Source organism: Macaca thibetana, chromosome 1 (genome assembly GCF_024542745.1).
Source record: "Macaca thibetana thibetana isolate TM-01 chromosome 1, ASM2454274v1, whole genome shotgun sequence".
NCBI classification, from domain to species: Eukaryota; Metazoa; Chordata; class Mammalia; order Primates; family Cercopithecidae; genus Macaca; species Macaca thibetana.
In genome coordinates, this window is record NC_065578.1 from 155,302,976 (window position 1) to 155,327,132 (window position 24,157).

The 24,157-nt window shown below is 50.2% G+C and overlaps 1 long non-coding RNA gene across 4 annotated transcripts; it reads left to right on the forward strand.

Annotated features, from left to right (window-relative positions):
- The first annotated feature begins 612 nt into the window (after positions 1-612).
- Positions 613-22,831, forward strand: LOC126949183 (uncharacterized). 4 transcript variants are annotated; one of them, XR_007723621.1, is made up of 4 exons: positions 613-2,183; positions 5,261-5,442; positions 6,909-7,084; positions 8,300-22,831. It is a non-coding gene; the product is annotated as an uncharacterized LOC126949183 (long non-coding RNA). The 4 variants fall into 4 exon arrangements; XR_007723604.1 differs by having other exon boundaries at positions 5,261-7,084; XR_007723617.1 differs by lacking the exon at positions 5,261-5,442.
- Positions 22,832-24,157: the final 1,326 nt, after the last annotated feature.

The following is a 24,157-nucleotide window of genomic DNA, read 5'->3' on the forward strand; positions in this document are numbered from 1 at the left end:
GTACGGGGCAGCCCTGTCTGGGCGCTGGGGGCTGCCACTCAAAGAGTTAAGCTAGTCTTATGCCTGGGAAGGCCTCAGGGAAGGAGTGAGCCTGCAAGGACAGGGACCTCTATGCCCCAGAGCAGTGAGGTGCAGAAGGGGTGGGGTGGGAGGGGGTGAGCTGAAAAGTGTGGCCAAGGAAGCAAAGTGTAGGCCCAACTTTTTTTGCCTTGTTTGACCAGCCTTGGCACTGCCCTCCGGCTCTCCAGGGGAAAAGCTGCAGTTCTGCTCTTGCAACACAAGGAGCAGACTGGAGAATTTAGATCTGCGTCACAGAGCTCAGAGAGAGAGAGAGAGAGGGAGAGAGTGAGAGAGCGAGCGAGCAAGCAAGCTCCGTCGATAGGTCTGCTAGCAACAGCCGTGCTGCAGCAGAGAGAGAGAGAGAAATCAAGAAACAAGTCATAGCAACACCGGGCACCAGGTTCTGCCAGCTCACTTGCTGAGCGTTCAGAGATCTGTCGGGGCCAGAGGCCTCTGGGTAGCCTAGGCTAAGGAGATGACACGCAAGGTGGCACGGGCGGTTCCCGCGGGGAGGAGGTGGGGTGGTGGTGGGGGGCAGGGGTGGGAGCAAGAGGTTGCGGGGCGACAGTGGAAGGTTTGATGGGACCAAATTCTGGAACATTCGGGACTGCGGCACCTTACGGCGGGACCGAGATTTGGGTCTGCGCAGGCGACGATGGGTGGTCCGACGGGCTTCAGGACTTGATGGCGTAACCCCCTTCTTCCCCCACGTATGTATTTGCTGGGATCAGGGGCGCTGTCTCTGTGTATGTGGGTGCTCTGTCTTTCTCACCTTCTTTCTCGATTTTTGCTATTTATTTCTCTGAGGGAGGGTTTCTTCCCACTTTAATTTCTTTTCCCTAGTGTCAGCTGCTCAAGCCTGACCAGGGTAGAGGAGAGAGGAGTGAACCATCCCCTGCTTCCCACCTGACCTCCCAGCCTTTACCCTATTTCCTTCTAGTGGACAGACAGACTGGTTCTCCAAGTTGTTTGGGTGTCAGCGTCCATCTGTCTGTCCGTGCAGGTCTTGTGTGGAAGGTAGGGGAGTGAGAAGTGCCAAAAGGAAGACAGAGGGACAGTTTTTTCCCAGGGGTTGTCTTATTGGAAGGTCTGGCCCTGGGAATCTGAGGCTGGTGGGGAGCCGAGTGGCCAGGGTGGGGTGTGGGCTGGGAGAAGTGGGGTAAAGCTGGTAGGTTTGTCACTGCGTAGTTGGGAAAAGTGGGGAATGGTGACGCAGTCACTGTTGCATCTGGTTAGGAGCTCTATGGGGACAGGTAGTGAGACTCCTGGGGTCTCTGTGGCCAGCTGAGAGGGGTTAAGGATGAGCTGAGAAGGGAAGCTAGCATTTAGAGATTAAATGTCATCCTTTTGGCGTTGGAAAGTTGTTTACCTTGCGCTCTCTGTGTCTCCATGTTGGCTCCCTTCCAGTTCACATGTGATGGCCTTCCCTGTACTGCTGCATCATTAACTAAGTGACTGAGCTGGCCTTCCATTGGCCAGGGGAGGGCTCTCCCTCCAGACACTTCCTCTGATTGGTGGGTGGGCCAATGGCAGGTGAAAAGCTTTTTTTGATTGGCTCAGGGCAGGGTATCAAATCTGAATTTGCATTTCACTTGCTTAAAGGGGAGCGGGGAGAAGCCCAGCAGCTTTCTAAAATCTCTTTAGGGGTGTGCGTAGGCTCCTGTGTCTATGCCTGCTTTTGACTGCCCAGTTGAAGCCTCTTCCTATGCCTTTTAAAATTTCACGCACTATAAGGAGGAAGAGCTCGGGGCTCCCAAAACTTTTTATTTAGAGGGAAGAATCCTAGGGAGATGGGTATGCAGAGGGTTGACCAAATTGGAAAAAAATATTTATTCTGTAGTTTGGTGTTGGAAAAGGGAATTTTCCAATCAGCCACACCTCGGTGTTGCGGCAAAATAATTCTTGGCTCCCCTGGAAACGCATGGGCAAGGTAGGGCAGAGCTGCTGCTGCTGATACTGCCACCACCCTGGGCTTCCTGCTGACTCTGGGCTACTCCCTGGGGACAACAGATTTGCATTGACGTCCGGGGCTGTCCAGAGGCCCTTAAGAGCCAGTTGTGAGCTGAGCCCAGTATGGGAAAGATCTGCCTTCTGGAAGCTACTACTACGTGGTGCTTGGAAAGGTGAGGATGGGGGACTGACCCCAGGAAACTGCTTGGAAACTGCGTATTTGGTGGGATTTCCAGAAAAGTCAGCGGGAGACGGGAGGTTTGGAGGCCCCGGGTTAGAAAGGTTTGTCAGTCTAGGGAATGAGGAGAATCAGAATAAAACTAGGGCAGCAGGCTGTTCGCCTTTGGTTGGGGGAGGGAGGCCTCGAAAAATCAGGGTCCCGGCTCTCTAACCTGTCTTTGTCGCAGGTCTCACATTTGTGGGGAGGGGGTTTACCAAGACCTGCGCCATGCGCAGTGGCCCCCACCCGTGACTGCGCATCTGGAAGCGCAGTGCGCCCTGGGTCTCTGGCCTAGGACGAGCACCGCCCTTCTTATTACATAACTGAGGGCATGGCACGCGCCTTCTCGGCCCTTCCTTGCAACCCTACCTTCTTGCTCCCCAGGGCCCATAGAGCTGGGGAGGGTCTGACTGGGGAGCAGTGAAGGTCTCCAATCCCTGGGAGGGCTAACTCTTGTCTAGTTACTGGCAGGAGCTAAGCTTCAGGACAAAAGTGGTGGTTTTCTAGCCTCATCTTGGGGAAGAGGCTACAGAACATCCTTCTGAGTGCCCCATACCACCTATGACCCCTAGGGCCTCTCTGGTGGAGGGAGTGGCACCCTTCTTTCACTCATGTCCCGTCTGATTTTTGAGAGGATGTTTCTGAAGGAAAAGACGTGATGATTGTGGGGGCCTTGGTTGGGAGGTAGTTTTGACAGTTTACTCCCCTTGTCACTGGCTTCCCCTCCTTTTCCTGGGTGGGTTTATGATCTTTCTGGACTCCTCAGATGAGCTGCCATTTTGGAGCCATTTCTGCTGGTCTCCGACATGGTGGCGTTGGTTTTTCTGTCCTGCTGTGCCAGTTCCGCAGAGTGGGCGGGGGGGCGGGGGCTATGACGGAGGAGGGGAGGGGGGGCAAAAGCACAGCAGAGGCGGGCACAGTGGTGGCTGCCGCAGTGAAGGTGGCTCCAGGGGCAGATCCGCCCAGTCCCACCCTTGGACACAGTCCTGGGTGGGGATTCAGGTGGAAGGCATCTGGGTAGGGGTTCACCACCTGGGCCTGGCTTTGCTAGAGTGTGGGTTTCCCATGTCCTCATCAGCCTGATGCTTGGAGTAGTTCGGAAAAGCCGAGTGTCTGAATGAGAGTGGAGGCAGAGGCTCAGCAGCTCATCTCAGACGTGTCAGACCCGTGGTTTGTGTTCCCCAAATAGGCTCTGTCTCCAGCAGCCTCCCTGTGGGGACAGGGAAGTGAGGTACATGGCAGCGTTGAGGATCTGTTCGGATGGTCCTGTCTGCTTACTGTTTGTCTTCTGTTTCTCCTTCATGACCCCTGCCAGTGCCATGGTTCCAGCTGTAGTCCTCTTGTGAGGCTCCCCGCTGCCCATTCCCCCTCTCTCCAGGCCCTTCTGCGTGCAGCGGCCATCTTGTCTTTCTTGCTCAGAAACTTAAAATGGTTTCTCATCATTCCCAGAGTAAAATTCCTTCCCTTTAGCGTGATGCTCAATGCTACCCGTAACTGGCCTTAGGTTTTCCTGTACAGCCTTACTTCTCTCAGTTTCTCTTGGTGGACCACAGGTTCCAACAAAACCAGGCAACTTCCTTTTCTTGCTTTTCCTGTTTTCAACAGTGATGTTTTCCATGCCTCCTCTCCTCTGCATCCACCTGTGGGAGTCTCACTTTCTCCATGGACCTCTCCTGATTTCCTTTGCAAGAAGCAGTTCTCATAACCACCCTTGCCCCTTCGGCCAAACTTCAAGATAGTCTGTCCCTTTTTATGGTACTTTTGTTGTGTTGTTATTCTTTGTGTATAAGTCTTATGTCACCTATCGGATTGGGAGCTCCAGGAGGGAGTCTAGAGAAAGGAGAAGGAAAACAAATACCTATTTGGTGCCTTCTGTTTGACCGATACCATGTTAGACACTTTCCCTGCAGTTACTTCATTTATTTCTTTCCATAGCCCTGTGAGGAGCATCCCATGGCTACTAAGTGGTCTGGTCATGACTAGAACCCTGGTCTTCCAAAGCCTTTACATTTTTCCTCTCTGAATTCTTGGTGTTTACAAGATGCCTGTGATGAAGTAGATCCCCAAAATGTGCCTATTTAAGGAATTTTGTAAGTCCCTAATGCTCTGAGGGAGTTTGGTCAGTCTTGTGTCCATGGTCTGGGTCCCTTAGCTGTTCCTTGACACTGTCATTAACTTTCTCCTCTTCCTTTGAGGTCAGGTTCACTCAAGATGATGGCTTTTTTCTTGTAGCTGAAATTGATGGATTAACTGACTCAGTTATCCTGGTTGCCTTCCTCGTGCAAGAGGAGGGAGAGGTGGAGTGGGATATAGCATCTTCAAAGCCAGAATAAGCTCCAGAATTAGGGAGCAGGGAGCAGAGACACTGGACTTTGACAGACCTAGGTTTTCATTGTGATCCTGCTGCTTCTTAGCTGAGTGACTTTAGACAAGTCATATGATTTCTCTTAAGTTTTCATGTCCTGGTTCAGTGAGATGGAGCTACTACAACTGTTATACAGAAATGTCTAATACATTGGCAGCAGATAGGTTCCCATCCCTGCCCAGTGTTTTATCAGGGACTTGAAATGGGAGTGTAGCAGAGGGCTAGAGAAGAAATGGGGGAGACAGGAGCTCCTGTGCCCTAAGTAGTGTCACAGCAGGGGCGCGGAGGAGGTAACCTAGGCATTGCGCACCTCAAGCCTGCAAGGAGGTACTGTCCCCCACCTAGCATAAATACCCCTTTACTTCTGCATCAGGAACATGCTGTGGCATGGAGTGGTGGGGGCTGGCGACAGCAGAGGGAGGGTCAGTGAGCTTTCCCGGGAGTCTTTTGATGCCAGTTAGTTTCCCTTCTTTCTGAATCTCAGCAGTGGCTGCCTGCTTCCTGATGCTGCTGCGTCCCATGGGAGGGGAGCTGGGCACCCTGAAGCCCCTCGTTACCGATTCGGGGGCCGCGGAGCAGAAAGTGACGACAGCCAGTGAGTCGTCAGTCGACGGCAATGGGGACCCTGGTGACGGCTGCTTTGTTGTTTTTTTCCTCTTTGGAAGATGACTCAGTGTATCGGGAGCCGGGAGATGGAGCTCTCAGCAGAGTGGCCAGGATGTTCTGTCAACATGAAAGCTGCAAAAACAGCTCGGGGCTCTGAGCTGATCTTTAGCCTGGGGTCATTTTCAGGGCTGGACAGAGAAGGCGGCCACTGCCCGGGCATTCAGGATGGGGGCGACACCAGGTAACTCAGCAGGGCTCTGGGAACCCTTGTATTTTAGAGTCTGAAAAGAAAATAATAGCTGTGTGTGTTATTAGATGAGCTTGGCAAATAGGGTCACTTTTTGAGTTCTTCCCACTAGTCCCAGATGACAGACATCGTCCTAGGGCCCAGAAAGTCCTCTGGGATTTTTCACCGTAGTTCTGTTTGTGATGGCCTTGGTGGTCATTGTCTTGAATGAAGGGCTATTCGCTTCTTGGGGTGGGGGTGGGCCAGGCCGACATCAGTGAATGCGGGCGCACCTATACCCCGGGAGAAGTGGCTGTGGTGGGGCTGTGGCGTCTTCAGAGTCCTCTGCCGGGCGGCGTTTCAAGATGGCGGCTCTGCGTCGCCATCACTAAGCTAAAGGCCGGCTCTTGGGCAGCCTCCGTCAGCCTCCCCTTTCCATATTGACCCAAATCAGAGCTTCCCTTCTCCGCTTCATCTTCTTCGTTTTCTTCTTAGGTGAAACAGTGGGCCTTGAGTTCTTGACCCTTTTAATTTTGTTTGCGTCATCATGGCGGCTGTGGGTTCTAGGCTTTTCTTGATACCGCAACCTTGCGCTATAGGCGCGTGATCCCCGCGCCCCGCCCCGCCCCGCCTTCTTGCGCCGGAGAGCGAAGATGCACCTCTACTGCCACTGAATGCCGGCCCAGCCGTCCTCCCCTTTCTCTCCTCTACCACCGCAGTGGGAGCATGGGGCAGAGGGGCAAACAATTGTGTATGAGGATGAGGGACAGCCTGGCCCGCGTCCCCTCCCTCCTTTCGCTGGGTACTATTTTTCAGTCTCATGCTTTCCCAGGGATGATGCTAGCAGTGACATTTGCCACTGAGCACCTCCTCTTCTCTCCAAGGACCTCCCAGGGTGACTCATTTGGGATCTCTGGTAGGAGTGGCTCCTGGGCCTTGGGAGCCAGAGCGGGGCAGGGAGATGTGACAGAGGTCACATGAGAGAGTTAAGCCGGGCAGGGAATGGGAACTAGCCATCCCCACTCAGAGTGCAAAGGCAGACACAGCCCTTTCATGTCATGTTTTGCACCTGAGTAGAGAGCAGCTTACCCTAAAAAGATTGTTTATGTATATGGACGTTGGAACCTTTCCTGTCTCATTTTCTTTGTTCCAACCTGTGTATATGATAAGAGCCTGGATTTCGGGCTTCGGGCAGCTCTGTGGTCTCTCAGGTTCGTTTTCTGAAAGAGGTGGTAAACAGGTCCTCCTTCATCAGACCCTGTATCCGCTGTCACTGGCCTTTCCCCAGGACATAGGTCCCATGTCATTTTGCCCAACATTGTCTTGCTTCTTTCATTGGCTGGTGGACAGCAACTGAGGGTCATGAACCCAGAGCCACATACTAACCCCAGATGGGACTCTGGTTGGAATCTGCTCAATTCATTGCCTGGTTGGCTCTCTGAGCTGAGCCCACCTGTCTTCCTTTCTCTTCTTCCTCACAGAGGACTCAGGAGAGCGCAGCTTGCTCTGTGAGTGGGTGACAACCTCTTGGCGACTCAGGCTCAGCTGAGGATGGTGCCAGTGTGCCGGAGACAGCCATCATACTGCCGGATAGAGTGGCTCACTTGCATGTATTTGGAACAAAAAAAGGAGATGCCTGGCAGCCCCGCTCTCTGCAGTAAGTATTCATCTGCATTCTTTTACATTCCTTTATTTCTTCGAACATCAGAAATGGATAGATGTTTATTGAGCCCAGCCACCTGCTATGCCTTCTCCATTCTTCTCCCACACACCCCGCCCTTAGTCCTCCAGAAGAGAGGACTAGATTGATTTTCTCATGCTACTGGATAGCTGCAGAGAAGCTAGAATTTGCTGTTCAGCCCCCACACATCCCCCTCACATTTGGGAGCAGTTGATTTTCCCTAAAACAGAGCCAACCGCCTGTATCCCTCAGTGCGGAGTGTTAATGGGCTGCCTGGAAGGACCCTGTGTGCCCTCACGGCCCCCAGCCGGGAAATGAGGCTCCCCATTGGCTGGCAGCGGGAGGATGGTCCTTGCCAGCACCTAGCATGGTTCTCTGCCAAGTTCTAGCTCCACATCTCCAGGGTGGTAGGAACCTAGACTATATATAGCATTGTGCTAAGCAATTCTTATCAGACATGTCTGCCCTCCCCTGTGGGAGTGGAGCACTTCTATCAGAGAACCAGAACCTAGAGAGCATGAGCCATCTCCAAGGGCCTTTTATTCTGGGAAGGGGTGTGTGTGTGTGTGTGTGTGTGTGTGTGTGTGTGTGTGTGTGTGTGTGTGTGTATATGTGTGTGTGTATGTATGTGTGTATCTGTGTCTGTCTGTCTGGTTCAGAGCTGCTTACTTTCCTCCTGTGTTTCAGATGCTGATAGATTGAAAGGTCATGCTAGATGAAGGTGCTGATGTGGGATGAGGGCCAGGAGGGGCTGATAGCTCTCCAATGAATATTGAGCTTAGAGGGAGAGAAGCTAGGGGCATGTGACATGGCTGAAGGTACAGTTGTGCTCTACATCAAAGACCAGCCTCCGCTTTCTCTTCCTGGTTTCCTGTTTGCCATGCTTTGCCCAAGGATGTCTTTTGACCTCTCTCTTCCTTCTTTCGGACCTCTTGCATTCCCTGCCTTCCTCTACCACTTCCTCCTCCCTTTGATTTTCTTTAGGATATATGAGGGCAAACACAGTGATTGGCATCCTGGATCTGTGTCTACTCTTCATCCTTACCCCTGTTTGGGGTTTCTGGAGATCTGGCTCCAGTTGGGCAGAGAGGGCTCAGCTGTCCTCTGGAGGAGTTTTGGTGGTGGGTGAGCATGTTGTGCTGGCTGGTTCAGGGCAGGGTGGGTTGGATATTCCCCTCTTTCCTCTCATAGGTGCTGTTGAGCCACCAATTTTTGTGGTTTTGTGACCACAAGTGCTGACTGATGTCACATGACTCCAGTCTTGTCAGTGAATCATCACCAGGCTGCTTACTGGAAACTGGATGCAGCAAGGAAATAGAATTTAACCACTCTCTACCTCCCAGGTAAGTCCAGTGTGGGCTGCTCCCTCCAGCCTTCCCCATTCTCCTTCCTTCCCATGAACACCATTTTCTTATTCCGTTGGGGAATCCTCAGACGTTTCCATTCAGAATCTCCCAAACAATTGTTCTCTTTTTTGCATTCTCCTCCTTCTGGCTTTTCTGTGAATGGGGTTAGTAACCAGCACAGGGTTGGGGGCAGGATGGGCAGCTGAAGTGGTCAGGCTGTGCGGACGTGTGGGAGATAGCTGGGTAGTGTTGCTGGGTGTGGCAGTTGGCAGAGCATTTGGGCCTCCCACAGTAACTGAATAGAAACTCTCCTTGGCTCCAGCATCCAGCAAGAGGTTCTGGGTTTAACCCCTCTGTAATCCTGGGAGCCTTCCTTGTGCCTGGGGATTCTCTCCCCTGTATAGTCTCAGTGGATAGCCTGTCTTAACTCTAGATACATTTTGCCTTGATGGGGCTTAGTCTAGGTTGGTGGTCTAGAGTTTGGACTGGGCTGAGCAGTGAGCTTTGGGACTCTCCCTAATTTTGGGGTTTCTTTGAATGAGCCACTTTCTTCCTCTAGGCCTTCATTACCTTTGCCTTAAAAAAAAAAAAAAAAAAAAACCCTGGTCCAGTAAGCCATTGCAAAGCATCTCTAGGAAGTTGACAAAGAAATGCTTTTTTTCTGCCTCACTTGTTGCCGGTCATAATAATAGCAGTGGTGATTAAAAATGAAAAATGATGATGGCCTGCAGAATTGGGGAGGTCAGTGGCATCATTGATACAATTCACAAAGCAGACTCTTGGTGCCCGCACATCACTTGGAAGTCTCTCTCCTATCGAGTAGATGACTACAGCATTCTTGGCCAGTAAAGCCAGTTGAAATTAGCCAACAGTAGATTGGTCTGGGCTCTAAAGATAAAAGGAATTATGCTGGGTGATCTTCGGAGGTACCTATGGGATCCTACCTCTGGCCACACAGTGGTCGCCTCTCTCTGCTCATATGTTTCGGTGGGGATGGGGGGTTCGTCTTCTTAAGCTGTTCCCGTTGCTATCCAGGGAAGACTAGCCAATTCTGCTTCCTGTTATTTTTTATTCTCCTCTGTCCATTTGAGATGAGTCTCTAGGTTGGCTGTGAGCAGCCTGAGGGATCCAGGGCTGTTGGGAAGAATCTGGTGTCTCTTCCTTCAAGGACCCTGACAGTTCTCAGCCCTCCAGCAGTACTGCAGTGAGGGATGGCAGGGGGTGTTGGAGTGGAGAGATATTGACTTGGGTGCAGCTGGGGAGACTGAAAGGAGAGAGCCAAGTCCCTCAAGAAGTATTGGCTAGAGTCTGGCCAGCCCTGGCTGCTGGCTGTGCTTGGGAGTCTCAGCCCTCACATGTGCAGTGCGTCCCTGGGCATAGCCCTTCGTGACCCCCACTCCCACAAATAGCCCTGTCCTTGGTTAGATTGGGAAAACCAGGGTGGGAAGTAAAGGGGAGGTTGGTTTTGCTCCTGGTCATGCAGTTATCTCTGTGGCCTCTGATGTTTCCAGAATTGGGATTGGTGCTTCCCTGCTGATTTTCCTATTTTTGTCCCTCATCTGGTTCTTTTCCTCCTTGCTCACCAGCCTGGGTTCTACACACATGACATGGGGCATTATGTGTTGCCAATGAGGATAGCAGAACAGTTGGTATCCCCTGAGAGAGGGGCCGACATATCTGGCACTTTTTTCTTGACCTTTGAATTTCTGAGGTCTGGGAGCCAGGAGGCAGCATGGGGCCTTTCCATCCGGGATCCAGCAGAAGTTAACAGAGCTGGTGGCTCTGGAGCCGAGGTGGTATGGCTTGGCTGGGAGTTGTGAGGGAGAGGCCCTGCCAGGGGCCCTGATTGGTCAGCACCTTCTCTATTCCATTGAATCCTGGTCCGGTCAGCTCTGTGAATTGTTTAATGCATATCTTGGCTCTGTCCCCCGGCTCGAGTGTCCCTAAGGCTGCAGCTACAGCTTTAGAGAGGATCTGTACCTTGTGCTGGTCACTTTTTTGGGCATGTTACCTCCCTCTGAGATATGTAAGAGATACCACCGTTTCCTACCAGCTGGCTGTCTGTGGGAGGCCTTCATTTTGCTTTGCTTTTCTGAGACTTGGAGTGACTGTGAGGAAAGCATGGACTGAGTTTGCTTTCTTGCTGGCTCCTTCCCCAAGAACTGCTCGTGAACTGATAAAGCCAGAGAACACCTCCAGGGCCCCATGGCCTGTGCAGAGCCCGGTGCCATAGTGTCAAGCCTGTGGGGATGGATTGGGGATATGGAGGCAGATAGAGCCACGTGGGAAGGTGGTATGTGTGGTTAAATCACAGGAGCAAGTCCAGGAGGGTGTGGGAGGACAAGTCCAGTGCTCAGCGAGGGCTGCCTATCGTGGCCCAGGATGGATGTGTACATCTCCTGTGAAGGATTTGCATCTGAGTGTCTGATACTGAAGTCAGGATAGTGCCCCAATCAGGGTCTGTAATGAGGCATGAAGTTATGAGATGGGCATCAGAGTTTTTGGTCCAAGGGAAACTGACCTTTTTTAAGGACCCTCCTCTCCTTATCTGATTTCATCCTCAGAACAACCATATGACATAGGGGTCACTTCCCTTTTATAGTTAAAGAAACTGATTAAGTGACTTAACCCAAGGTTATGTATTTGGTAAGTGAGGTTATTGAGATTTAAATGCATGCACTTCTTATTCCAAAGCCTCTACGTTCTCCTTACTCTTTTGGGCTGAAGTCAGACATTTTTGTGAACTAAGATCCTCAGAGGACTGATGTGAACTAGAGCGAAAAGGCAGACACCCAGAGGAACTTTCCAGTCACTGGGGACAGTTGTGCCACATTCCTTTTGGGGGAGGCAGGGCAGACGCAAATGCCCTTTGGTAGCCATGGACAGGCAGAGCTGAGTAAGGCCAGTACATGGCGTCTGCTGCTGTGTATGGAGCCTCTGCTATATGCCAGGGGCCGTGCCAGGCGCTGGAGATGCAGAACTCAACAAAGTCAAGTTTCCGCTTTCCTGGGGCATACATTCTAGTGTGGAGAGACACCGCTAATAATGATTTTTAAAAAGAATTCAAAAATGTACAGGATAGACATCTATGGAGATTGTGTGGGGATGAAAAGGGGGACCCCCACACACATAAGGAGGAGAATCCAGATGATGGTCAGAGGAATCTAGAGACTTAGGAGCTCAGCCACCTGCAGCCACATCAATTGAGCTTTCCTTCAGGGAGTTAGGACCGGCACAAACTAACCCCCTCTTTTTTCCTAGGGAAATCCATCTAAGGTCCCCATAGCTTACAGGAACTTGTCATGAGTCAGGGATCAAGGTGGGGTAGATGTCAAGCCTTTGGTCTCCAGCAGACCGGTTCTCTCCTGTCTGCCACGGTTGCCGTTGGCTTTCCGCCTCATGCCCTCCTAGGCATCAGCTGACTTTTCTCGGGCTGGCCACTGTGCCCCATACTTGCCATGCAACACAGGGAAACATGCAGGTTAGATCTTTGCCGAGCCACTGGTCAAATGTTCCTGCAGGGGGCTAGTTCTGAACTCAGCCTGTCCTGCCAGGACAAGCTGTTCCCAGAGTTAATGGTCTCGCGATAGGGAAGGGATGGGCACCAGGCATAGAGAAGTGACCTGTGCCAGATGCTTGGTTGAGCTCTGTGTCTTGAGAGGCAGAGGCAGGTTGGTGGTGCTGGGGACAGGGCAGGCATGTGTCATGTGTTCAGCGCATGTAGCTCCAGGGCTCGGGACTTGTTTACTTGGTGGAAGAGACAGCGGACCTGCGAGTCAGGCCATGTGATTCTTCGCTCCTTGGCTGATCGTGGACAGCTGACCCATCAGACTGCACACACTGCCATCTGCTGCCAGAGGTCTGAAGTTGCACAGGGATGAGGTAGTGTAGTTGGGGGTGCTCAGGGAGGAGGAGGGTCAGGAAAGTGGGGTTTGTATTGCTCTGTGTTGAGGAGTCAGCAGACCTTGATTCTGGTCCTAGCTCTTGTTGGTAAAAACTCACTCACTTTCGTCCTTTCACCTCCAGTTTCATTATCTGTGAAATGAGGGGATGGAATCAGAATCTCTTTGGAGGTTCCAGCTTTATCCTGGGGCCTCCCTGAATGTTCATGGAGATCTTCCTTAGCCAGTAATTCAAGATGAGGAAAACTAGGCCCAGGTTTCCACAAGAGAAGGGGAGAGATCTTGATGACCTGTCTCAAAGCAGCTGAAGAGGTACGGTTAGAATTAGGGTGGTGGGTGGGAGGAGGTAGATCTTAAAGAACCTCCCAGAAGTGGAAGCAGAGGGCTGGAGGTTTCGCGAAGGTGTTGATGAGGATCCACCGGGTGGCAGGGGACATGGCTACGGGCTTCTCCTGGGAGGCTTGTTGGAGATGGGGTTATGTGGGAGCTGCTGGGGGGCTTGCTCTCCTGCTCTAGGAGAGATGCTCCATCCTGTCTGGCCCTAAACCCTGGAGAGAGAATGCAGCTGTGGGTTGAGGGAGAGTCTGTGCCCCTTGCTTTCAGGAAGTTTTCCTTTATATTTAGCCTTCTCTTTTCATGTGTGTTTTGAGGCCCTCGACTAAAAAATTAAATTTAATTTAAAAAAAAAAACAATGAAAAAAATTTTAAAAATATCTCGGAGCCACTGGTTCCATTTTGGCTTTTTAGTCTTGAGTCACGCTTAAAAAGATAGCAAAATAAAACACATGCAGGGAAGCCAAAAGTCCCAGGCCCAGCCAGACTGGGGCTAGGAGTGGCTGGGACTCTGGCCTAGCTTCTCCACGGCAGTGTTTCTCCCAGACATACACCACTTCTGCAAGGCTGTGTGGGTAGGAGCCCCTGGGGCTGAGGGGGCACATCATGCAATCTGCTAAGCAGAATGTAGAGTTTTAAAATAGCTACATTTCTCCAAGACACTATCTGCTTGCCGCTTTGTGGGATGTTTACCTGGGATTAATAATAGCTGAGTGCCACCCCACTGCCAGTATGGAATAGCAAACAGCGATCTGGGCTAGGACTCAGGCAAGAGAGGAGTTGAGTAATAACCATCGTGTCAGCTCATAGTTCTTTTCACACTTGCTGGCTCATTTGGTCCTCACACAGCCCTGAGAGGGTAGGTGGTCTTATCCTTGTCGTTGGTAAAACTCAGCCAGAGAGTCCATCCTGCCAAGATTTAACTGCTTGTAGCTGCTTCTCGCGGGTCTCCCATTCAGGTCCTCTGACTTCAGCTGTCATTTTCTTGGGGTTCTGACTAGTGGGTCAGCGACAGGAGTAGGGGAGTGGAGTCTTTGGCAGTTTCCTTAATTTCTGAAGGCCTTAGAGGGCCTAGAGATTCCTTTTCTGTATGTTGAATGGGAAATGAAACCTCAGCATGTCCAGGTCCTCCAACTCTCTGATTCTTCAGACTTCTTGGAGCTCTTGTGAGAACTGGCTTGCACTTCTTGGCTGGGAAGCCAGCCCCTCACCATGTGTTCTTGGAGAGATTTCCTGTATTTGGAAGCTTCTGGAATATGTGATGCATCAAACCACTGTGACACATCTGTATGGCACCTCATGCCTATGCACACAGGCATGCATCTGCTGAGTGCAGCTCACTTAGAGATGAGGCCCAGTGTGGGGTCTTTGAGATTTTTTCAACACATTTGTAAGAGATGCCCTGAGCCTTGTCCAGCATGCATGTTGTGTGTATGCTACCTGTTTGCTGGCTAATGTACAGCGGCTGCTGGAAGCCTTGGCTAATGTACAATGTAAAGTAAGGGACTACAAAGACTGGCTTCAGCTCTGAGTGTCTCCTTCATGATTGACTTGAAAAAGTAGGGCTTACCCACAGAGAGAAAGGTGGGTAAGAGAACTCATGGGTGTCAGTTTTCCTTAAAGGCAGAGCATAACCCCCCAGTCTTTATAAGGGCTGCTAAGGCAGAGTATTGGACAGCAGGACTTCTTGGCCAGTTAGCCCTCTGAGTGACCTTTGTTTAAATAGACCTGGAATTTGTATGAAGGGGGAAATAATGGTTTATCTTTATTTACAGCTGATTTAGCCACGATGGTTTAGATTTTTTCTGGGGATATTCCTTTAGGGTGATTGAGGCTGGACAGGGCAGCATGCATATGTGTCTCTGAATGTCCGTCCTTTTGTATTTCCGGAATACATCCTTGGCTCATACAGAAACCCTGTGATGGGGAATCCACAGCGGAATTGTTTTAGTGGATAAAGCCTTCTGTAGCTTCATGTGTGAAGATTTGTCATGTTGGACCCATGTTGGACCCAGTTCATTCTGTTCACTTGAAGGATGGAAAAGAGAATGGGCAGAATTTCAGCAAGGAGAGTGATTTGGGCTAGACTTCGAGAGAACTGTGCATCACTTCTGCTGAGGGTTCCTGAGGAAAGATGAAGCTTCTTTATTTGAGGTAGGAGACTGGGTGTCCTCCACAGGATCCTCCCAGTCCAGAGTCTGTGGCACTTTGAGATGGTCCCTGGAACAGCATGAAGTCTGGGTGCCAGGATCTAGAGCAGGCATTTCTCTCCATCTTTCCCATCTGCCTTCAAGACAGGCCCAAGCTGGATGGAATTGAGGGGATACATGGGCAGGGTACACCAGTGTAGGCATCCAGCCTGGAACTTTGACCTTGTTTCTCTTTGCAGAGAGAACTTCTGGCACTGATCTTAAGGAACTGGTGTTACTTGCATATAAAAAAAGAGAAAGGCATGTTGTCCCTCATCTTTTCCAGGAAAGAGCCCTGAGCTGCTCTAATCCTATGATGGGGAGGGAGGAGGGCCATGTAGAGGACACAGGGCCAGACATAGTTTGCTGGGAAGAAGGTAGGAGGTGGGAGAGGAACATCCCAGGGCAGGCCCACAACTCTGGGAGCCACGTTGCATGTTATACTAAAGACACAGGGATGTGTTCAAATGGGCCTACTATTTAGAGGTAACCCAGAGTCTGAAATAAATCAGTTAGTGGCTAAATGAGAGTTGTATTAAATGTGGAAAATCATATATTCTTTTGTGTCATCACCACCTACAGATTTAGCATCAAAAGTCCTGAAAGGCTGAGGATGGTGAAATGAGCCCTGTCTATAAAATCATGCTTATTATATATTGACTTTTTGTCTCTTTTCGTTCCTATTTCCCACTCTTTCTTATTCCTTAGGTCTACATGAATATTTATTTATGCATGCAGTTGTGTTATTTCCTTGGGGTACAGTTCTTCCAGTGTCATTGGCATCCATGAATGTGTGACTTTGATTTCAAATGTAAACAAACCACTGGCTTACAGCAGGCACCAGCCATCTCTGAGACAAGGGCTCCGGCAGCTGCCTGGAGACGCCCTTCCCCCGTAGCCCTGTACTGTTTCGGCCGGATGCCTGAGATGAGAGTCAAGGGTGTCCTTGCAGGGACCTGCTCGACCCCACATCATGTGTCCTGCTTGGTGGGTGGTGCTCACACATGCATCTTCCAATCTTATTAGCTGGTAGTGCTTTTCACCTTGACCCGAGGAGTGGTGTTGGAAGTTTGAGACTGTACGTACCCTGCTAGGAGGCCAGAGATGACAAGCCCAGACAGAGAAGAAGGGAATACAGGCTCCTGGCCACTAGCCTCTCTCAAGACAGGTGGACTTCGTGTTAAGCGAACTCATTTAATCTTTTGGGCCTAATAGAAGTGATTTGTATTTTCTCTCCTTCTCTCTTTTCCCTCCTCTCTGTCACTCACCCTCCCCCCACTCCCCAGCCTCCAAAGAATTTAATCTGCTGGACAACAAACAATACTGTTATAAAACTTTGAAAACAAGAGGGCGCGGCCTCCCTGACAAGGAGAAGGGCATGCCGGGTAACGGCCCGAGGGAGCGTGCCAGGCCTGAGATGGAGCCGGGCGAGAGCCCAGTTGGCTGGGTACCTGGGCGCCTGCCCCTGCATAGCCCACTAGCCGCACCATCCCCAGGCCAGAGGGGAAGGAACCGAAACAAAAGGGGGGGCAGAGAAACGCTTGAAAAGGGAAGTTGCACATGTTCCCCTCTCTCTGATCTGATGGGAATGCACTAGACTGTGAAACTTCCTCCTCCACCTCTTCTCCCGAGCCCCTCCCTCCCTCTTACCCTCCTTCCTCCTCTCTCCTCCCTCCTTTCTCCTCTTTCCTCCTCCTCCCTTCTGCTACTCACTATTCTTGAGCCTGGCAGACAGAGGTCCTGATAGCAGAATGAGGCTGGAATAGCACCATAGGTGCAGCTACCAGCTGGGCCAGCCAAAGGAGAAGGAGAGAAAGTGGGCTCGCAGTTGGCTTTGGACTCCAACCTACCCTCTGTCTGGCCCAGCCTCCTTCCCTTCTATTAGGGAAGTGGAACCACGTCATGTCACAGGGTGTGCCCAGTCCATGTGTGTGGACCAGGTGTGTGCCCAGGTACTGGGGAGAACTGCCAGTCAGAGGTTAGTTCAGGAAGCATCCTGGGCTTCCTGGTGCCCCCCCTCGGGCTGTGCTCTGCTCTGGGGAAGGTGTTTGACTTGTTGAAATGCTCTCTCCTTTGAGATGCTGTGCTCTCCCTCCAGGGAGGAGCAGAGGCTGTGCTGCAGAGGCTGGGGCATGCCTCTGGAGGAGCTCTTGGGAACAGGAACGTGCTTCTCCCAGCGAGAGCAGCCATGCCGTCTTGTGAATGTGGTGCCTGGTAGGATACTGCGTCTGTTAGTTACTTCTTCTTGGTGGCTGAAGGAGGAGGTCACCAGCTCTGCCTTGGGGAGGTGCGGAAGCTGGGCTTTGGGGCGTCTCCTTCCCTACCTCCAGAGTTAGATTTCACCTGAGACTGTGGTTTCACTTTTGAGTCCATCTTCACTGAGTCAAGCAGATGATTTAGGAATGACCAGGGAGCAGCGTTGGTGGTTTGCCTTTGGATCTGCATTGGTTTGGACCCGTGAACTCTGTGGTGGGCATTGTGTTTGTGTAATAGACCATTGGTATGCTCATTTTTCCTCTCGCGGAAAGCACTAGCTTCCTTGAAAGCAGTTCAGGGCCATGCCTATCCTTCTGTGCCAGAGCTGAGCCCTTTTACTGGGGGGATGTGGAGACACCCGAGCCCCAGTCTTCATTCCACTCCTCCTCCTTCCCTTTGCCCTCCACTGTCTTTTGCTGTCCCCCCAGCTTATCCCAGGGGCAGGGTAACCTTGGTGCATCCTCCTATCCAGCCAGCAATCCCGACCCAGGGGCCCTGTACCTGGACTGAGTCTAGGCTTTTTGTCAGTAGTGTTAAGGGATGGACGGAAAACTGAACTTTTAGGAGTGCAGCTGCCTAGGAGCATAGACCTCCATACCTCTGACCTAGGGGAAACCAAAAAAACTGATACTGGGTCCACATAGGCTTGGAAGGCTGTTACTTCTTGCGTTGTTACCTGAGTAGCAGTTTGAGGGGCACTGTGGGTTTGGAGGATGTGATTCCCACACTGGGGCTCAGGGCCTGGGAAATGCAGTGGTCCCTGGGTTCTGAGTCCTCCTTTGAAGGCCACCCTGCCAAAAAGGAAGAGCCTAATGGAGGTTTCTGGGGACTTTGGGCCAGCCAGTAACTCCATGCTCCCTCCTGCCCACCCTTGGCCCCTCATGTGTATACCCTTCCTTTTATCACCCTTCCCTCTGATTCACAGCCCCCACCCCGGCAGCTAAAGACAGAATGTCCAGGCTGCTGCCTAGAATGACAGGAAGCTGGGCTGCCCTTTCAGTTTATACATGCAATGGCCTGGGACTGTCTCTTGAGGGCAAGACATTCCCCTTTTACAAAAGAGCCTTCCCCAGGCCCCTCTCTCACCAAGATGAGCTCTTCCTTACTGCCAGGAGCCCTGAAATCAGCATTCCCAGAGGAAAGAAGATGGCCATCTGGGCTTGGCTTCCGGCTCCCCCCATCTGGCTGGAACACACATCAGTCACGTAAGTAGCTGTGACTCAGCACCCAGCGCTGCCTTGGCAGAACCTTCCCACGTTCTGGATTTGCACACAGTGTGGTAGCGCAGCACAAGCAAGCAGGGTTAGGCAACTGGGGGCCAGTGTCTGTTTGTTCAGTGGGTTTGCTTGTAGATTTCAGAAACGAGAATTCCTTCACCTTCCCGTTTTCCTCCAGTGTTATTTTTTAGGTACCATGCTAGGCTTTAAAGACAAAGCATCATTTACAGAATGAAGCAGAAGCTGTCTTTGCATCTCCAAACTGTTTTTAACCAACAGCCTATAGATTGTATTTAACCCTCAGATGTGTTTGACCTGCACAGGTTTTGGTTTTGGTTTTGGTTTTGGTTTGAGACAGGGTTTCACTCTGTAGCCCAGGCTGGAGTACAGTGGCACAGTATCAGCTTGCTGCAACCTCTGCCTGCCAGGCTCAAGCAGTTCTCATGCCTCAGCCTCCTGAGTAGCTGGGACTACAGGTGTGTGCCATCACACCTGGCTAGGGTTATTTTAATGTATCTGATTTTGCATGCATTTAGACAAAGTACGGCCTCTCCAGGACACTGTATTTCTGCTGCCTGCTGTTACCACTTCTCTGTCTCAGGTTTCCTGCCTGAGCCCTCTGAGCAGCCTACCTCAGCCTCCTCTCTTTACATGTGAAGACACTGAGGCCCATTCAGGGCAAGTGGCAGGTCCCTATTCTCAGAGTTGGGGCCAAGCAGGTATTAAAACCATTGTGTTCTGATTCTCTGTGTGCCCAGGCAGATGAATGCCCTGGTGTGAGGTGGAGAAACCTCCAGGTAGAATGTGGGGACAGAAATGGACCAGGCTGGAGTATAGCTCCCACACCTTTTCCCTGCATGGCAGCACTCACAAGACTGACATACCCACCCTTCTGGGTGGGTGGTTTTCCTCCCCAGACAGCCATGCCAGCCCTTTCACCCTCGGCCAGTTTGTTTGGAGTCATTAGGCTGAGCTGGGTAAAACCCGTCACCCTCCTTGGATGGCAGCAGGCCGGGGTTTTCACGGGCTGCCTTCTTACAGGTCTAGGTGGCCTTCAGGCATGGTACCAAGGAGAGCAAGCCCCTTCCAGCCCTTGTCAGACTAACTGGCTGCTTCCTAGTAGGGAACAGCCACCAGCTTGTTTCAGCGAAGAGTCATTGCTCAGCTAACTCTGAGAGGAGAAAACTGGTTCTGTTGGGAGGGCTGAGACCTGAAGGACCCCTTTTAACCAGTGGAATTGGAAAGGCAAAGGATTTCAATACTAACGTGATTTTTTCTCCACTTCTTTTAGAGTGTTTAATTAAAGTGATGCATTGTTAATGGCTTCTTATCTCTTCTTCCAGAGAGTTAAGAGTTAAATTTTAGAATCCAGGAGTGGGGACCCAGACTCTGGCTTCTGTTAATTCCCTCAGTGGCAGTGGCCCCCTGCTATGCACAGCCCCTCTGCTGGACTCCGAATGGTCCCTTACGGGTAGCAGGAGAGACGTTAAATAATCACACTGATGACCAAGTGAGATAAGTGGCTACTGAAGGAAAGAACTTGAGGCTGGCGAGGACCACTTAACCTTCTAGCAAGCCGGGCTAGACTCAGGGAGGCTTTCCTGAGCTGAGGGGAGGATGGCTGAAGTTCCCTGGAGTGGTGGGGGGTGAGGGCGGGGCTGAGGGGTGGTAGCTAAGGGAGGGTGAAGGAGAGTATTCCAGAAGAGACAACAGCTTAAGCAGGGCCTTGCGACGGAGGGAGGTGCTTTCTGATCACCGCGGAACACCTGTGTGAGGGCTTATAGGAGGGGGTTTGTGGATACTGGTAACTAGAAGTTGATAAGGAAGAGTGGCTAAAATAAAAAGCGGAAAAGTGAGAATCTCATCAAATCCCCTCATTTTACAGGATTTGGACTCCCAGTAATAACTGTCCTTAAACACTCACTCCTGACCTTACAACCAGGCTGTTACCTGGTTAACAAGCCCCAGGTGTTGGCTGCAGTTGTCATCAGTGAGAGCCCTTGTGTATATCTGCCCCGGCTCTCCCACCTGTGACTGAGGCTGGCAAGTCCCACCAGGGGCCGTAGAGCCTAGCGCTGGTGACAGAATCGCTTGTTGCAGGTTCATCTTTGGCGTCTTTCCCACAGCCACAGCCATGCTGGGGAAAGACGGCAGAGGAGCTAGAGGAGCAGGAGAACAAAGCAAGCTGCCCCAGACCACCCAGCCTTCGCAGAACCCAGATCGTGCTCCTGTCTCCACCTAAGTATAACGTGTTATGTAGTCAGTATGATCCCAATCAGTGCAGAAGTATCACCTAGGAATTTCCTGCCCCACCCACCCTGTTTTGTTCTTAATGAAGTTCAAGAACAAAATGAGATGATAGTCAAGTTATGGAGCAGGCTGCAGTGGGTACAAGGGCGGAAACGCAGTCTTTGGAGTTAGACCTGGGATCTGCATTTATTGGTTGTGTGACTGCAGACAAGTTATTTAGCCTCATTAAAGATGAATTTCTTCTGCAAAAATTGGAATAATATCTGCCCCATACGACTGTTGTGAGAATTAAATATCACAACTTTTGATGTTCAAATTCTATTTCTTACTTCTCCTTCTAGCAACACATACTGTTAGTGCCAGGAACCATAAAAATTATAAGCCTGTATCTGGAGGCCGGAATAATTGGTAGGGAACCTAAAATACACAAGTTTCTACCCTGTCTCTTTTCTCTTGGTTATGGTATCAGAGGAAATACACGTATTTTCTTAGCTTCAGACAACCAAAAAAGATGATGCCGTAAGGAGATGGGAAATCTAATTTGGAATACAGTGTGCAAATCTTATTTTCAAGCAGAGTTTGAAAATAAAACTCAATTCTTATGTTAGAGGATTATCTGCTTAATACAATTATAGGGTACCAGTTTAAGTCACATCAGAGGTTAAATAAGATTGCAGATTAACGGGGTCATATTTGAATGTTCTGATACTTACATAAGAGGTGGGAAGGAGGAAAGCATGCTCTTCTCAAATAAGACACATAGAAGAGTTGCCCTGGCCCAGGTGGAAACTCACCTTTGTGTAGCAGCTGGAGCTTCACTCCACAGGCAGATAAGGTGCTTGTGTCCTGATGAAGTAAGAGACTATATCTGGAAACACTTTGTATACTGTGAAATACTATACAAATGCAGGGCAGTATGCATGTAAATATTAATGTATTTTAATGATAATTTTGGCTATTTTATTTCATCATATATAATAACTTATGGTGACTGGTATGAAGTTAAATAGAATTAACCTAGAATTAATGAGTTTTGTGTTGCTCTCATCTATTTGAAGCATCAGCTGTGACTTTCGTGTTGCTTTGCGCAGCACTGTGTAACTTCCTTTGTGCCTTTCCCATGGAGCACTGTGTCATATCACAAGTAGAACTGCAAGAAGACATTTCTCCTCAGGGCAGAGGCTGGGTCTTCCGATTGAATCTCCCTTCTTTCTTCATTGAGATCCTCTTCTTCTGGAAGCTGGTTTCACATGGTGGCTTAGATTTTTCCATCTTTGTATCTAGCACCATTTGAAATCAGTGTTTTAGGAGTAAGAATTGCAGCACAGCCAAGGGTGGACTGCAGAGGAACTGCTGCTCATGGGACTGGCTCCTCTCCTCCTGCCACTTGAGTCTGTTCGAGAAGTCCAGAGAAGAACTTGAAGAGCAAAATACACTCTTGAGTTTGTTGGGTTTTGGGAGAAGTGACAGTAGGGAAGGGGGTTGTGTTTAAAATAAACACAGTGGCTTGAGCAGGGGCAGAGGTTGTGATGCTATTTCTGTTGACTCCTAGCAGCCGTTACCAGCATGAATGTGTTGGTAGGGCCTTTGAGTGTGGCAGTTGTCATACTCTGTTGGATAACAATGTATTGGGTATCGGTTGTCATGGGGCAGGGGAGAGGGCAGTACACCTGGAGGACCATTTTGTCCACATCAGCACCGTCAGTCTGCTCTTAGAGGATGCCCTGGAGTATTCAGCGTCAGTTGCGGGGCACCCGAAATCAGACTTCCCACCTGGACTGTCGAGGTGCAGACCCTGGGAGCACCACTGGCCCATCTCTTACACAGGCTGACCGATTTCTCCTGGTGTTCAGAGTCTGTTTTTGTCTAGCACCATTTGAAATCGGTTATGATGTAGGGGGAAAAGCAGCAGCCTCGAAGTCTCATGCCAAGTCTGGGCGGCAGCAGCCTGTGGTTTCCTGGAAGATGGATGGGCAGAGAATGGGGAAGGAAGATCATGTTTTTCCCTACTAACTTCTTTAACTGCATGTATGATATGTTATTGCAGAGGTAAGAGATAGTTTAATGGATTTTAAAAAACAAATTACTATAGTTTATCTGATGTTCTCAGTTGCATTTTGCTGAAATGTAGTACTGCACTAAATTCTATAAATTGATTGCTGTTGAATTATCTTTCTGTTGAGAAGAGTCTATTCATGCATCCTGACCTTAATAAATACTATGTTCAGTTGATCATGTCTGTGTTTTTCATCTATTATTTCCCATTCATAATTCTGTGACGATAAGAAGTGGGTCCTGAAAAATTAATTTGCTATGCAGATCTTGCCTACTTCATAAAGAATTCAAAGTAGGTTACAGCCAGACAGACATTAAAAATGAAACCCATTAAGGCAAGAATGAAATTCTGTGAGCCAAGAAATGAAATGAGAGAACAGATTAGGGAAGAGAAGAAATGTTGAAGATCAAGGCTGAGGGATGCTCCCTACTGAATGGGAAAATTGTCCTTGGTTCCCCATGGGCTGTAGACACAGCCCTTCTGCCAGCAACTGTTCCTGCAAGGAACTTGTGCTCAACTGAACATACTGTCACATGGTTCCTTGGAGGGGCACAGACTGATTTCACTTGTTTTTATAAAAGATTGAGTGACACTTTTGACTGTTAGTTTATGTCAACACTTGAAAACAAGGTGAGCCAGTTTTTTTTGTTTCTGTTTTTGTTTGTTTCTTTGTTTTAGACGGAATCTCACCCTGTCACCTAGGTTGGAATGCAATGGCGTGATCTCTGCTCACTGCAACCTCCGCCTCCCAGGTTCAGGCAGTTCTCCTGCCTCAGCCTTCCGAGTAGCTGGGATTACAGGCATGCGCCTCCATGCCCAGCTAATTTTTGTATTTTTAGTAGAGACGGAGTTTCACAATGTTGGCCAGGCTGGTCTTGAATCCTGACCCCGTGATCTACCCGCCCCAGCCTCCCAAAGTGCTGGGATTACAAGTGTGAGCCACCGCACTGGGCCCAGTGAGCCAGTTTTGTAAAGCTATTCAGAGATCAGCCAGATTTGACTTGATAGGGGATCAAGCTTGTAGGATTTTCAGGAAGGCAGGCTGTGGCCCCTTGATCAGGCTTTTTGCACAGGAGGTGCATGACTATGAACTACCTGCAGTACAACTCTTTTAAAGCCAGTGGCTTGCAGTAAATCATGGCAAATCAGCCACCTAGGAAGCCATTTCTAAGCCCAACCCCCTGCCACAGTCTTCCCCCAGATGGCTGCCCTGCCCAGTGGGCTGAGAGTGGGGGGCGGAAGTAGCATTTGCTGGCAACACTTGCCAGTACATGTGTTGCACCCCCTCACTGCAGCTGCAGTGCTATTTCAGGCTGTTGATGGAAGAACCCATGTTCTAATCCCCAGGATGTGGTGGTGGGAAGACCCTAAGTGGTGGTGTTAAAACCCTAAGTTATATTGTTTTATTCACTTCCCACCGAGATAGGCTACAATAGTATTAAATACCTATAGGTTAGACATCTTTGGGGTCTGTTGTACTACCTACCAATTAAACAGTTT